The sequence below is a fragment of the Echeneis naucrates genome, chromosome 4 (genome assembly GCF_900963305.1).
Source record: "Echeneis naucrates chromosome 4, fEcheNa1.1, whole genome shotgun sequence".
NCBI classification, from domain to species: Eukaryota; Metazoa; Chordata; class Actinopteri; order Carangiformes; family Echeneidae; genus Echeneis; species Echeneis naucrates.
Genome location: NC_042514.1, coordinates 13,097,197 through 13,109,911, shown reverse-complemented (window position 1 = coordinate 13,109,911; position 12,715 = coordinate 13,097,197). Strand labels below are relative to the sequence as shown.

At 41.2% G+C, this 12,715-nt stretch overlaps 1 protein-coding gene across 2 annotated transcripts in view; it reads left to right on the top strand.

Moving 5' to 3' along the window:
* Positions 1–12,715, top strand: part of scfd2 (sec1 family domain containing 2) — a 90,657-nt gene that overhangs the window by 65,630 nt on the left and 12,312 nt on the right. The window lies entirely within an intron of this gene.

Sequence of the window (12,715 nt, the reverse complement as noted above, 5' to 3'; positions counted from 1 at the left end):
TGACGAGGCAAACGTTAATAGCTGGGAGGCAGCAGAAACACAGTACAGCATCTTCAGACTGGCGTTATTGTCACATTTATGTATGTTCCCCTCATTTATATATGGGTGTGTGTGTGTGTGTGTGTGTGTGTGTGTGTGTGTCCAACAATGCACAGGTGTTTATATGTTCTTTTGCACCAGTGCAGCTTGTAACTCCAGCCCAGCATGTTGCTCTGAGGAATACCACAGATGTTCAGATGTTTCTCCTTGGAAAACAAACAGAGCTGAGGCCATTTTCCTCCAGGACAGAGGGACTGTCAAAATAAGACACCCCTCTCACTTTCCCTCCCTCTCTCTTTGGACCCAACTTCTAACAGTGACTCTCTCATCCATACACAGTTCTTTACTGCTGCGCCTCAATAATGTTAGCTAGATGTTTATGTACTATTGTATGTTTGAGTCATACATTGCTCTCTCAGAGCACAGGGAGAAGTGGGCTTTGTGGCATCAATTCCCCTGATTGTGAGACATTTGAAATCTGGAAAATTTAGGGAGGTCAGTGAAAACGCAGGACACACCTGCTACCTTCTCCTCCTCCTGGTCCAGCTTTAATAAATGTCTTGTTTCCCGCAGTGTATGGCAGAACCACACAGAGGCTTTGCTGGGCCCCAGGTGTAGACCTCAGGGAGACAATAATGAAGTAAATGAAGAGTGGTGCTCGTCTGTCTACTTGCTGGTTGTAGGCCTTGGTTTGTGCTTTGGCTTATAAGGATGATAACATGAGTTGTCTTAACCTGACATGTACATCGTTCACGCACAAAAGATGAACGTGAGACAAGAAATGAAAGCGCATACTGACACAGAAAAGGCAGGTCTCTTGTATCAGCACTGATAGTGGGAGATGAATGTGACAGAGGGGAACAGAGGAGAAGCAAAGGGGAAGCAAACCTGAAAAGGATCAAAGTGACTCATAAATAAATTCTGCTCCCTCCCTGTGCAGCCAGTATCTGTTGGGCTGCCTCCCGTTTAACTTTGTGTCAATATACAAGTTTGTGCGTAGTTCTATGTGGATTTTTATTAGCGTGTGAGCACAAGGTAGTGCTGCTATGGTAAGTCATGAAAACTGGTGAGGTGGTTCATTGAAACCTTATTGGCCGGTACTTTTTCCCAGAACTCTCTTTCTCTCTCAGTGTGTGTGTGTGTGTGTGTGTGTGTGTGTGTTTTGTGTTTGATTCATTGTTGGAGACTAACACTGCCATGAGCTTGTTTCCTTTGGGCCACATATGTTGCTTGTTGCTGAGCAGACTCAGAGCGCAGCAGTAATGAGAAGTCCAGGTGCAGGAGAATTCACCCTCCGGGAGGAAGTCTTTGTTTACTCATATTTAACCTTGTTTCTGACCTCCCTTCACTTTAGGCTTTATGACCACCAGATACTGTGCTATCAATGTGCGGCTAGTTCAGAAACTGTTACCGGTTACCACCAATTCAAAGTTGTCTTAAAAGCCACACTGATACCGATTTGTACCCTGAAAAAACAGTCACTGGCATGTTGGTAATTAGTTCAGACCTCCGGATGACGTCAGAAACCCAAAAATCACATTTTTGCTCTGTTCTCTGATTAGCAAACATGATGACATCAGTGCAGGTGTGACAGCATCTAATGCTGTGATTTCATAATGTGTTGAATAGGATAAAGAGAATGTGTATTCAGATGAAAATCATTTAGTAACTCTTGTGCAGGAGTGAGAACTGACTTCTGCTTTTATAAATGTAACTCATAAATGCTTCTTTTTTTTTCTCTCAAACCAGATCTCATCATAAATGGTTATTTTATTTCTAGAGGTCACTTTAACACAGCTAACAAAACAGAAAAAGATGACTAAGACAAATGGCGCAAATACACAGTTGTGAGGATGGGAACAGGGTGGATGCTTAGTGGGCTAAAAAGTTCAGTGAATAAAATGAAGGGACCAAGTCTAGTTTTAATGGTTTTAATGGCTACCAGCTCTATAAATTTGGAGCAGCGTCACTCTTTAGCTTTAGTCGAAGTCATGGGACGGGCAGGAGGGATTAACTGTCAGAACAGGGAGATCCACAGAGGACCAGACGTGTGATGTAAGAAACAAGGTCTGACATTCAATTCTAAAGTGAACAGAGCGGCAGTAAAAAGACGCTCAGACTGGTTTAAGCGCTTGTGTGTGATGTGTGGAAATTCATCGTGTGGCATTGTTTCAAGTGTGTCCCTGTGCTTGCTAGGCGAATTTCTTTCTTTCTATTTTCCTTTGATGCTTTTTTTATTATTATTATTTTATTTTATTTCCAGTTCACTAGTGGTTTTTAATTAACATACAATATGCCAACCTCTGTGGCTCTGTGAAACAGTGACGAATACCAGGCAAACTTCAATGACACAAGTATGCCTATTTATTTAAAACAGCAATTCTCAGTGTGGGGTAAGCTTTGGGTTGGATACCAGATTTAAAGCAGTTGAAGAACCACTGATTTAAAGTACATGAAATGTATGCATCCTGGTAAGTTAAGAGGCAGAAAGGTTTTTTGTTTGTTTGTTTGTTTGTTTTCTCTGTTTTGCTCTGCCACCTCATTCTTATTTAGAAAATAAATATTTTGAAACAGCATTATTGTTCCAGCTCCAGCCAAATTGATCGCCTGTCATTGTGAGGGTGGTTCTTCCACCTGAGTTTGAACACATGAAGTGAAACAGAGGGAGATAAGACATGGCTTTCCTTTGGCCAACAGAAGGCTCTCTGTTGGTGGAAAACAGGTTTGCTAGTCTCAGAGGAACAGCGTCCATTCTAAGAATTACCTTGTAGAGATACATGCTAGTAAAGTGTTGAAGCTGCAATACGCTAACAAATGATTCAGCTGTATTCTGAGTGGAAAGCAAAACTGTCTGCACAGCCACTGTGGCCCTTCAGGGGGCAGAATAACCTTACTTATGTACGTCGACTGTAGTTTAACCAAAATCATTGTAATCACCAGCACCTCCCTTTGTAAGGAGTGAGCAGGTCAGCTCAGCATGATTACCTATGGTATGTATGTGCACAGTGACTTGTTTAAATGAGATGTTGTATCTCACCGCATGGTCCTACAGTCAATGTCTTTGTCAGCGGGTAGAGTACTCATGCCAGCTCCAGCTTGGAGCGCTGTGAGCATTTTTCTTCTGTGGAATGGCCTGATGGCAGCCATTGATGCCGGGCTTCAGGAATGATCTTGAATTGAGGAGTGATGAAAACTTCCTTGCCGGCACAGGCAATCGCAGCCACACACACTCATACTTTGGCGGTGGACTGTGCACACACACAATTTAATCATGTGTATGCAGCAGCAGCATTTTTCACCAAATTAAAGATCAGTCTTTTTGTCCTGGCATGGAAAACACGCACACACTCAGTCATCACGGTGCTAATGACATTCCTTCAAACACATGCAGGAACCACTCTCTCCGGGTTCAGTGCCTGACCCACTGGAGAGGCATCTGGACCTGAGACCATTTGCATGTTTGACTTCAGCTTTTCCTGATTTTGCATTTGGCATACAAAAATGTTTCTCACCCTAATTAAAATTTTTCTCAAATGTTGATGTTTTCACCCAGAGAGACACATCATAACAATCAACCCCCCCTCAAAAAAAATGAAATAATTGTAGTGTGAGGGTTGGAATAAAAGAAATAAAAGGAAGGAATAAAAGCAACAAAAGCGAGGCAGGAGAAACGAACCAAAGTGACCCAAATTGAACCAGGAGAAGTGCCTGTCGGGAGAGGGAGAAGCAGAGAGTGTGAATGAGGACAGCTTTTAACACCTTCAGTGCCCTGAGCTCAGGTGCACCAGACTGTATTCAGGTCACCTGCGTGGGAGACAGATACACTCCCAGATAACAGAGGTCATCAGACTTGAGCTTTCAAGATCACGTCCAACTGAATAACTTAAATCAAACATCATTCTTATGTAAGATCTGCGTATAAACAGGTGTTAGTTTTATCTTAGTTTTCTTTCTTCTCCTTCTCCGTTACATAACATCTTCATAGTCAGCCAATAATACAATAAAATAGCTTGGGCTTGTAGAGTGTAATTAAATCTCCCAAAAGGTTCACTCTTAATGAAAGCTATCTTATTTCACATTTGCTGCTAATTCCAAACACGCAAGATAAGCACATGCAAATGTGTGTTTGTGCACACATAACCGACACAGAGACTCACAAAGAAGGGAGACAATCAAATTTTATGAGCGACACTTTTCTTGCTCGGTGCCAGCAGCCTTTTCAACCTTCGGAGGGGATCGGGTCATCATGTAAACTGCACTGCTTTCACAGAAACAGAAATCCTGCAATCTCTACATAAGCACCTTGTGGCACACTATTTGAACCAAGATGTTTTGGACTGGTGACTTTTGTGGTACTGAGCTCCTGTGTGTGTGTGTGTATATATATGAGTGATTTCTAATTTATGTACATGTATCCATTTTATATTTAGCAGGAGACATGGAGAAAATCACCTTGCGTTCCACTGGGATGTGGTTATGTAACTGGGAGATTTATGAGACAGGAGAGCTAAAATACTGTATATCCAGCAAGCCAGACAGCCACAGCAGAAGTGATGTGGAAAAGAGGTTTGTTGACTATCCCACCGCACACTGTATCATACACACACTCTGCTGCCCTGCTCCCACCTTTTATTCCATATGAAGGAAGGGAGTCATGTTGCACTGCGTGCAGAGTCCTAATTTTGCCATGTCTGTTGTCAGTTGCCTTCTCAATACCCTACCTGATTTCACTGAACTACCTCGAAACCATGCTTGAAACGTTATAACTGCCGTGATTAAAACACACAATGATACACACTCACAAAAACACAGCACTGTAATTACAAAGGATCAAAGTGAAATTCAGTGAGTCTAATAGTACAGCTAGTAGCAGACGACAGTGAGGGACCATATCCAAGAGGCAACCATGGCCTCCAATTGGGACACATGAGTTTATTTTACAGGGATGAAAGTTTTCAATTTTGCAGCCATCAAACAGCCATTGTCTGGAATAATCAAGTTTGTTTGAAGTTAAAAACCGAATATGTTTTTAGCAACTCCTCAGTGAGCAGTAACTTTAATATTGAGAACCGTAAGAGAAAGTGTGACGTCAAGATAAAGTGAGTTAAGGCCACTTCGGACACATCTTAAGGTGAGGATTTGCTTTGACTGTGATTTGAATTTTGCGCTGCTTATTTCACAGTGTCTGGAATAATCAAGTTTGTTTGAAGTTAAAAACCGAATATGTTTTTAGCAACTCCTCAGTGAGCAGTAACTTTAATATTGAGAACCGTAAGAGAAAGTGTGACGTCAAGATAAAGTGAGTTAAGGCCACTTCGGACACATCTTAAGGTGAGGATTTGCTTTGACTGTGATTTGAATTTTGCGCTGCTTATTTCACAGTGTGTGTGTACGTGTGTGATAATGACCTGAGCAGGTTGTTATCCTGTTATTCAAACCACTGTCTCATTCATCTCTTTTTTTCATCTCCATCTGTGGAGCTCTCTGATCTACGTGTGGCAATATGCTCATTCTTGTCTTTTGCCATCCCCACACGCGCAGACAGAAACTCCCTTTGTGGCAGCGAGGTGTTTCCACCCTTCGATGGGTGACTCCTACATACCTGCTGTTTGATCTGCACATGTCTTAACAGACAACACAGCATCTGAGGGTCTTACTGCCTCGCCACTGTGCAGCCCACATGCCACCGACACAACCACCGGGCTGAGAAAGCACTCAACGCTGTGTTTTACGTGCCGATCCCTGTTATCCACAGTTATGCTGCCCATGGACTACTTTAACCACAGCGAGTTTTCCCCCTACAAGGCAGAGCTGCGACCACACCTTCTCAGCCTGTAATTAATCACACTAGGCAGTAGAGTGCTTCTTATTGTGGTTACAGGGTGTGTGTGTATGGTGTGGTTGTGATGTATGCTCCTATCACTCACGATTTCTTGGCTTCATTATCTGCAGGAACACAAACTTACAAATGGCTCCATATTATGTTCGCTGTGTTTTGGGGACACATTTTAGATTGCTTGAGATGTGCACATGCTTGTGTGTGTTTGTTGTGTTTCCTTGTATAACTAGTATGAGGGCCATTGTTCTGCACATCCTAAAGAGTCTATGAAGAAGCCCAGATTAGCAGGTCTTGTGTTTTCTCTCAGCCCAACCTCTTTGGAGAGGATTAAGTCTTTACCGCCGGAATTCAGACAAATCTCTCGTGTGCTGATGCAGCAAGCCGGCCACTGAGGGCCGTGTGCCTGTCAGCCTACCATTGCACTTAAATTTTCCAGTGTGTAGTACTAGTTGGAACGTATGATATCCTCATTATGAACCAAAGAGAATTACCATCTCCAGTTGAGGTTTGACAGTTGCTCTTCTCATCTCATCTTTTTATCAAGTGACATTCTGCATCTGTTTCAAGGCTGTGACTTGTGAATTTGCATCAGGCCTTTCTTTCCACAGGCCGCTCTTCTGATACTTGCACATTAATTGTAGACAGGGATACATTTGAATTGATTAGCATCTCTTTTGCAGATTTTCTTGAAATTCAAATTTAGATTTGGATTGCCTCTTGCCCCAAGTTTCAGTTGGTGTTCTGTGCATATGGAAGAGATGATATAAACAGAACATTTCCTAATTATATCCTGCATGAAGAGGGAAATTATTTCAACTATTCAGGGCTGTAAAATGAGGCCAATGCAGAAGTACCAAAAACTGCAGTTCCTCAAGTTGCCACTTGAGGCTGACAACTTTCAAGCATATATAAACAAGTTTACAGTTATATACGAATGACACTGTTGTCTAATGGCAACTGTACAAGGGTGTACAGGTGTCTAAATCTGCACTTCACTTCTAACTAGCTAATTAGCCGATCAATGAATTAGCCTTTGGAGTTAACATTCAAGAAGGATGCCCAGAAATGCGAATGACACTGAGTTATTGTTTCGTGTACGTTGTGAGGGTTGCCGATGAATGAATGATCAGGATGTGTTTTCATGTATCGGTTCTCATTTAAATATTGCCATATATTTATTATGACCTCAGGAAGGGAAGCTTCTGATACAATATAGTGGCTAATGCAAAACTAACTAAATAAATGAAAGAAAGGATCATTCTCCTCTAGTTGAATCATCTTGATTTGATGCATTATTATGAGTGATCTCTGTAATCTCTGTAGTTTACCTGCATGTGTATACTATATACATGGATGCCTTAATCCTCTCTAATCCAAAATTCTTCATCTTGGAAACCCATCAACTACTTAAACAGAGTTATGACTGTGTGAAAATTGGTCTATTGCAAAATTATATGGAGCCTGCTCTCGTTAATTTTTTATATTCAAAAGTTCAACATTGCAGCACAAAATGTTTTTCCATTCACTTGTTTGCTTTGGCTGTAAGAGCGGAGGCTTCACTGTAGCTTCTCAGAAACCTCTGTGCCTATTTTGAGCAGCTCTGCTTTGCTCATGTCAGTCTCATCTTGTGGAAGTAACTTCCTCCTGACCTGGTGATTATATGGTTACCAGGGTGACTTCGAGCACCATGCAAAGAGAAAACACTTCCGTCTCTCTTCTTTCGTCTTGCGGTACATTAGCAGAGAGATTTTCCTGATCCCAGGCATTCCTCACAGGATTACATTTGATCAAAAATCACTCTGCTGCAGGCCTTCCCTTCTCTGTCTCTCTCTGTCTGACTTGACAGCATTTCGCCTTCCTTCCAAAAATCACGTACTCTGTCTTTTCTCAGACCAGAATAGAATTTTTGACCAGGTTTCAAAATAAGCTGAGATGTTTATAAGTAGCTTCAATGTCTACATTCCCCTGATAAGTACAGAATGATTACTTCTGATTGTTGGGTCATGGTGAGTTGTAGCAGTGTGTATTGGTTGTTGAGGAAACAGTGCGTTGCTCCATTTTCATGTCCCCTGTGTTCTTTAGCAGAGCCCATACTGTCCTGTAATCCTATAAACGGCACAAATGCCTTCCTACTTCCATATTTCTTTGCATTCTTCCATTGATTACATACTTCTGCATTCAGTCTCTCTTTCCTCAAAGTTTTGGTTTTGCTTTTTCATGCTAATCCAACACTTTGACCCTTTTTTTTAAACCTTTCATGCATCAGGATTTTTTACCAAGTGTTTTTATTGCTCTCCAGGCATAAAAAAAGAAAATTCACCTTAGTAGGTGACATGTCCACTAAGCTGGACAATGTGCTTTGAACTTTTAACTGATGATTTTTTGTTTTTAAACTAATTAATTAATTAATTAATTAAATATGTTTATGTGAACACTATGAAATACTTTTTTGTTTTTTTACCTGCAAGGGTCTCCAAGAATAGGAGGAATGGACAGACATTCTTTCCCTGTGCTGCACTTCTGGCCTACCGTCAGCCATTTTGGTTTCGGGGACTTTTTTTTGCACTTGCAACAGCTGATCAATGGGTTGCAGAGACTGATGTGCAATTTTGACATCAAGGCCCCTGCATATAGAAGAAATTAACTTTTGAATAGCTGTTCACTGTAGCGACTACGATTCATGAAAGAGTCAAAGGGTACGGCTGGCAAAACTCTTTGTCCCACAACAATACTACCATAAGCACTGAACGCAAGTTGCCTGTGCATCCAAATCCAGATAAACTGCAGAGCTCAATGGTTGTCGCCAAAAACTGTTAAAAATCTCAATTGTAGCACTGTTGGACTGACTGTTGTTTCTTCAGTACAGAAAAACTAGGACTGGGCATCAAAAACATTGTATACATCGTTTGGAGAGAATCCTAGTTCGTGATCTGAGTATTTGCAAGGTTTTAGTTTAACTCGCAATCATGTGATTCATTATGCATACGGTTGCCTGGATACAAAGCCACAAATCACTTAGCTCTACAGGTCCAGAACAGAAGTTGTGACGTCCTGCTTTGACACATTTTTTGTATGTTATTTGCCACTCCTCTTCCCCTACAATCTTGACTTGTCAGAAATAGGGACACTTTCTACCAAATTCACATTACAGCAATATAATTTACTTATGAGGCGCTATTAAGTAAAAAGGCCTGAAGTCCCAGTCTGTTAAATAATGTTAAATAATGAAAACTGTCCGAATAAAACCAAGTTAAGTTCAGATCTGGTGCCGCAGCTACTTTGATGTCCATGCTTCCGTCACCCCGTTGCCACCCCCTTGGTTGCCTGGACAACCATACGCCACCTCTGCTGCTCGTCTCCTCACTTCAACTCCTCGGCCGCAGCATCGAGTGTGTGGTGGCTACCTGGACCTCTTTCTTGGACAGCTCCTTCCAGCGTCTGTTGCAACCAACTCACTCACCTGTTAATTAGGTCAGGTTGTCTGTGGACGTGGTATTCCCGGGGTCAGTCCATCTTCTTTTAACACAGTTAAAACTAACCGGAAACAAATAATCCAAATTAAAATGATCAAAATCACAGCAAACGTGCAAAGTGGATCAATAAGCATAAAATGGAAATAAATATATGACACAGTACAACCACGCTACATGCACATGCCTTTTGACCCTGTCACAATAGCAGCTCTTGTTCTGCTCAGCTGGAGAGCTGATACATGTGCTGCTGAGACAAGCTTAAAGAGGGTACAGAGCAAACAAAGTCTGCTGTTATCAGGCATAAACCAGGCAGACACCAGACAGGAGCCAGAGCTCAGGCAAGCTCACAGTTCGATTCATTTTCACGAAATTGGACTTTGCAAGAGCCAACATCCATCACATCAAGTTGACATTATTATTTTTACGTAAAGGTTGTTATCATCATTTTAATCATCTTCTTGATTGAATCACTGTCGCCAACTGTCCGCAATCCTCTCTATTATTTTTTCATCCTTTCACCCTGCATTCTTTTGTAATCGTCTGGTTCGGTTGTTGTCACAGTTTTGCTCACTCATCTCTTAGTAAGTTCTTCAGTAAATCTAATTAAGAAAACCCCCAAACAGCCATTTCCCGTCTAAACGGCATTCTCTCTTCTCTTTTTTTCTCCACATCTCTAATCTCGCTCATCGAAGCAGAGTACCGACTGTTGAGTCAGTCTTTGAATGTTGATTTGCCTGTTTATTTATTTGCTTCTTTTGTTGATGTAAAAATGGTGAGCTGCAAATTGCAAGTGGCTGTGAATTGCTCCCTTTGGGACCAGTATAGTCATCTAGATCTGAATCTGAATCAGCCTTAGGTTACTGTGTTAGTTTTTACATGACACTATAAGACTATAAATTTGCAGTCAGTGTGCAGAACTGCAAAATATAGCAAAATAATATATGAACTTAAAAACATCAGTCTTACAAAAGGTTGTATCATTAAATCGACACTAAAATTAAAGTAATTTAGGTAGATGTTCCATTAGCTTTTAGTATGCATTGGATTTGAACTAATCGGAACCAACATATGTGCGTGAGAGAGATCAGACAGCGTGCAATGTTGATATTGTGGGTGGAGGAGGAAATGTTGCGTGAAATGAATTCAGATACAGGTGTTCAGCCTCCAGGCCAAGTTGGATGTCTGCTGATCTTGCTCATGCTCAGGATCCTGCATTTCCATGATCAACATCTAAACCACAGACTGTGTAACGGGATGGTGGGGTAAAGGGGGGTGGTGGATGCATCCAGCAGCCCACTGCAGCAAAAGCCTTTTCCCTGGGGGCGTTCATTGTGTGCTTTGTCAGCCACCTTTCTCATGACAGACATGCAAGCACCGGAACAGATTCCTCCTTACCAGCCTTCATAATACACCCAGCCCACTCCTGATGCAGTGAACTATCGCCATGAACACACAGAACATGTAGACATCCTCAAACAGAGGCTTCAAAATCCGTGGCATGTATCCATCATCTTGTATTAAGCCATATTTTTCCACCATGAAGTCAGACAGCTCAGACCCAGGCAACATAAATGCCAAGAGACAAACATCAGTTGTTGTTTGTTTTGTAGGATGCCTTTCTCCTCTCCAGGTGTCTGGAGAGATAAGACCCACATCTTCACGCTCACCTCCATCAAATAGCCCTGCTGTTTTTCCTCTCAGCCAGGCTTGAACAGGGGAGCAAACTGCCCAGCCAGACATTTTACATTCCTCCAGAGAGTGACTCAAAACAGAGTTGCTGTGCTAAATTTGAACTAACAGAGAACAAATAATAGAGATTAGGCTTGACAAAGTCAAGCTGTTTCAGTGTATGTTATCTAACTTTGCTGACATTGATGCATTCCTCAGTGTATATAGATTTTTTTAGAAATTATTATTTTATTTTTTTGTCTGTATTGGGACAGTTTTTAGCGCGGTGGAAGACATAACCTTCTCCTCATTACAGGGCTGAGGAGGAGATTTAGGAGACGCATGGACGCCCTTACAATCCATCAGTTTGCACCGTGTTACGGGCAGAGTCATTGTATCATAGGTGATATTCCTACCACACATCTCCTGAATGTTTGATCTTATCGTTAAAACTTGCCTATTAATGGCATGTGTTTGTTCTTACCTTCACTTCAAAGTAGTGCTGTTGAACAAATGAACTCATACAAGTTGTTATGTAATCTGGAAGTGAGAGCTTTAGTTGACAGTTGGATGATGACCCCATGGCAGCAGAAGTAATATATAATCTTTTGAGTTCAACCTAATTAGTTCAATCAGAGTTGGAATTCCAGAAAATCCTAGTTTATCAGTCCTAGTTTGTTTTTTGATTTTCTTTTCTCTGCAGTCTCAAGTTAATGAATATGAAAGTGAATGTGGAAGAATTGAAAGTGTGTTGGAAGGTAATCCAAATCAGCACACATTTATCCTCCAGATTTCTTCTGTAGAATAAAGCTAACTGAATGTTGATCCTTTGACACGTCAGCAGATTCGGGATTTTTGTTCAGCTTTGTTTTTCATAAACTTTGCATAGTTTACAAACTAGATAAAAGTCACTGTTATTTGCTTTGGAGAAAGTTCCACATGCTGTGTCTACACCTTTCTGGATAGTTGAATCGATTTACATTGATTTCCTGTTGGTTTTACAATTGGATTTAAGGTTGTATTCATTTCTTTCAAAGCACTCTGTGGTCTGGCTCCAGGAAATTGGTTTATTAAGAAATATCATTGTGAGTGTGCTCCATAAAGGGTACAAACACGGAAAGGCGCTGATTGTTGTTCCAACATTATGCCATGAGCATATCATAGAGCTGGATCAACTTAATTTTAACAAAACTCACAGTGGATAATGCATCATCCAAAAACTATTAACAGCAGGACCACGCAGCAGAAGGGTTGTACTAAGTACTATTAATTATTCATTCAGTAAATATAGGCGCCATCTCCCAATGCCTTTAGAAGCTACACACACTTGCACGTTTGTGGATTGTTATTTTATGTTTTTATACTCTGTAGTGTTTCAAACAGAAGTAGATTCTATACATTGAATTAATAGCATATTGTGACCAGTCCACAAGCAGCAGGTCTGTGTTGAATCAATGCTTACAGACAATAGATAAACTATCCTTACAATCAACAGACCTACAATAGATAAACCTCTCAGCAATATAGAGTTTTACTATGCACAAATTAGAGTGGGGCAGGAAAGCCCCGAGGAGAAGACGGGAAGTCGTTCCTGCAGCTTAATCTTCTTATCTTGGCAGCCAGTTCATAGCTCCTGACTGAGAGGAAGTAGGAGCTTAAAGTTCCAGTCAAAGAAAGTCTGTCATAGATTGAGAAT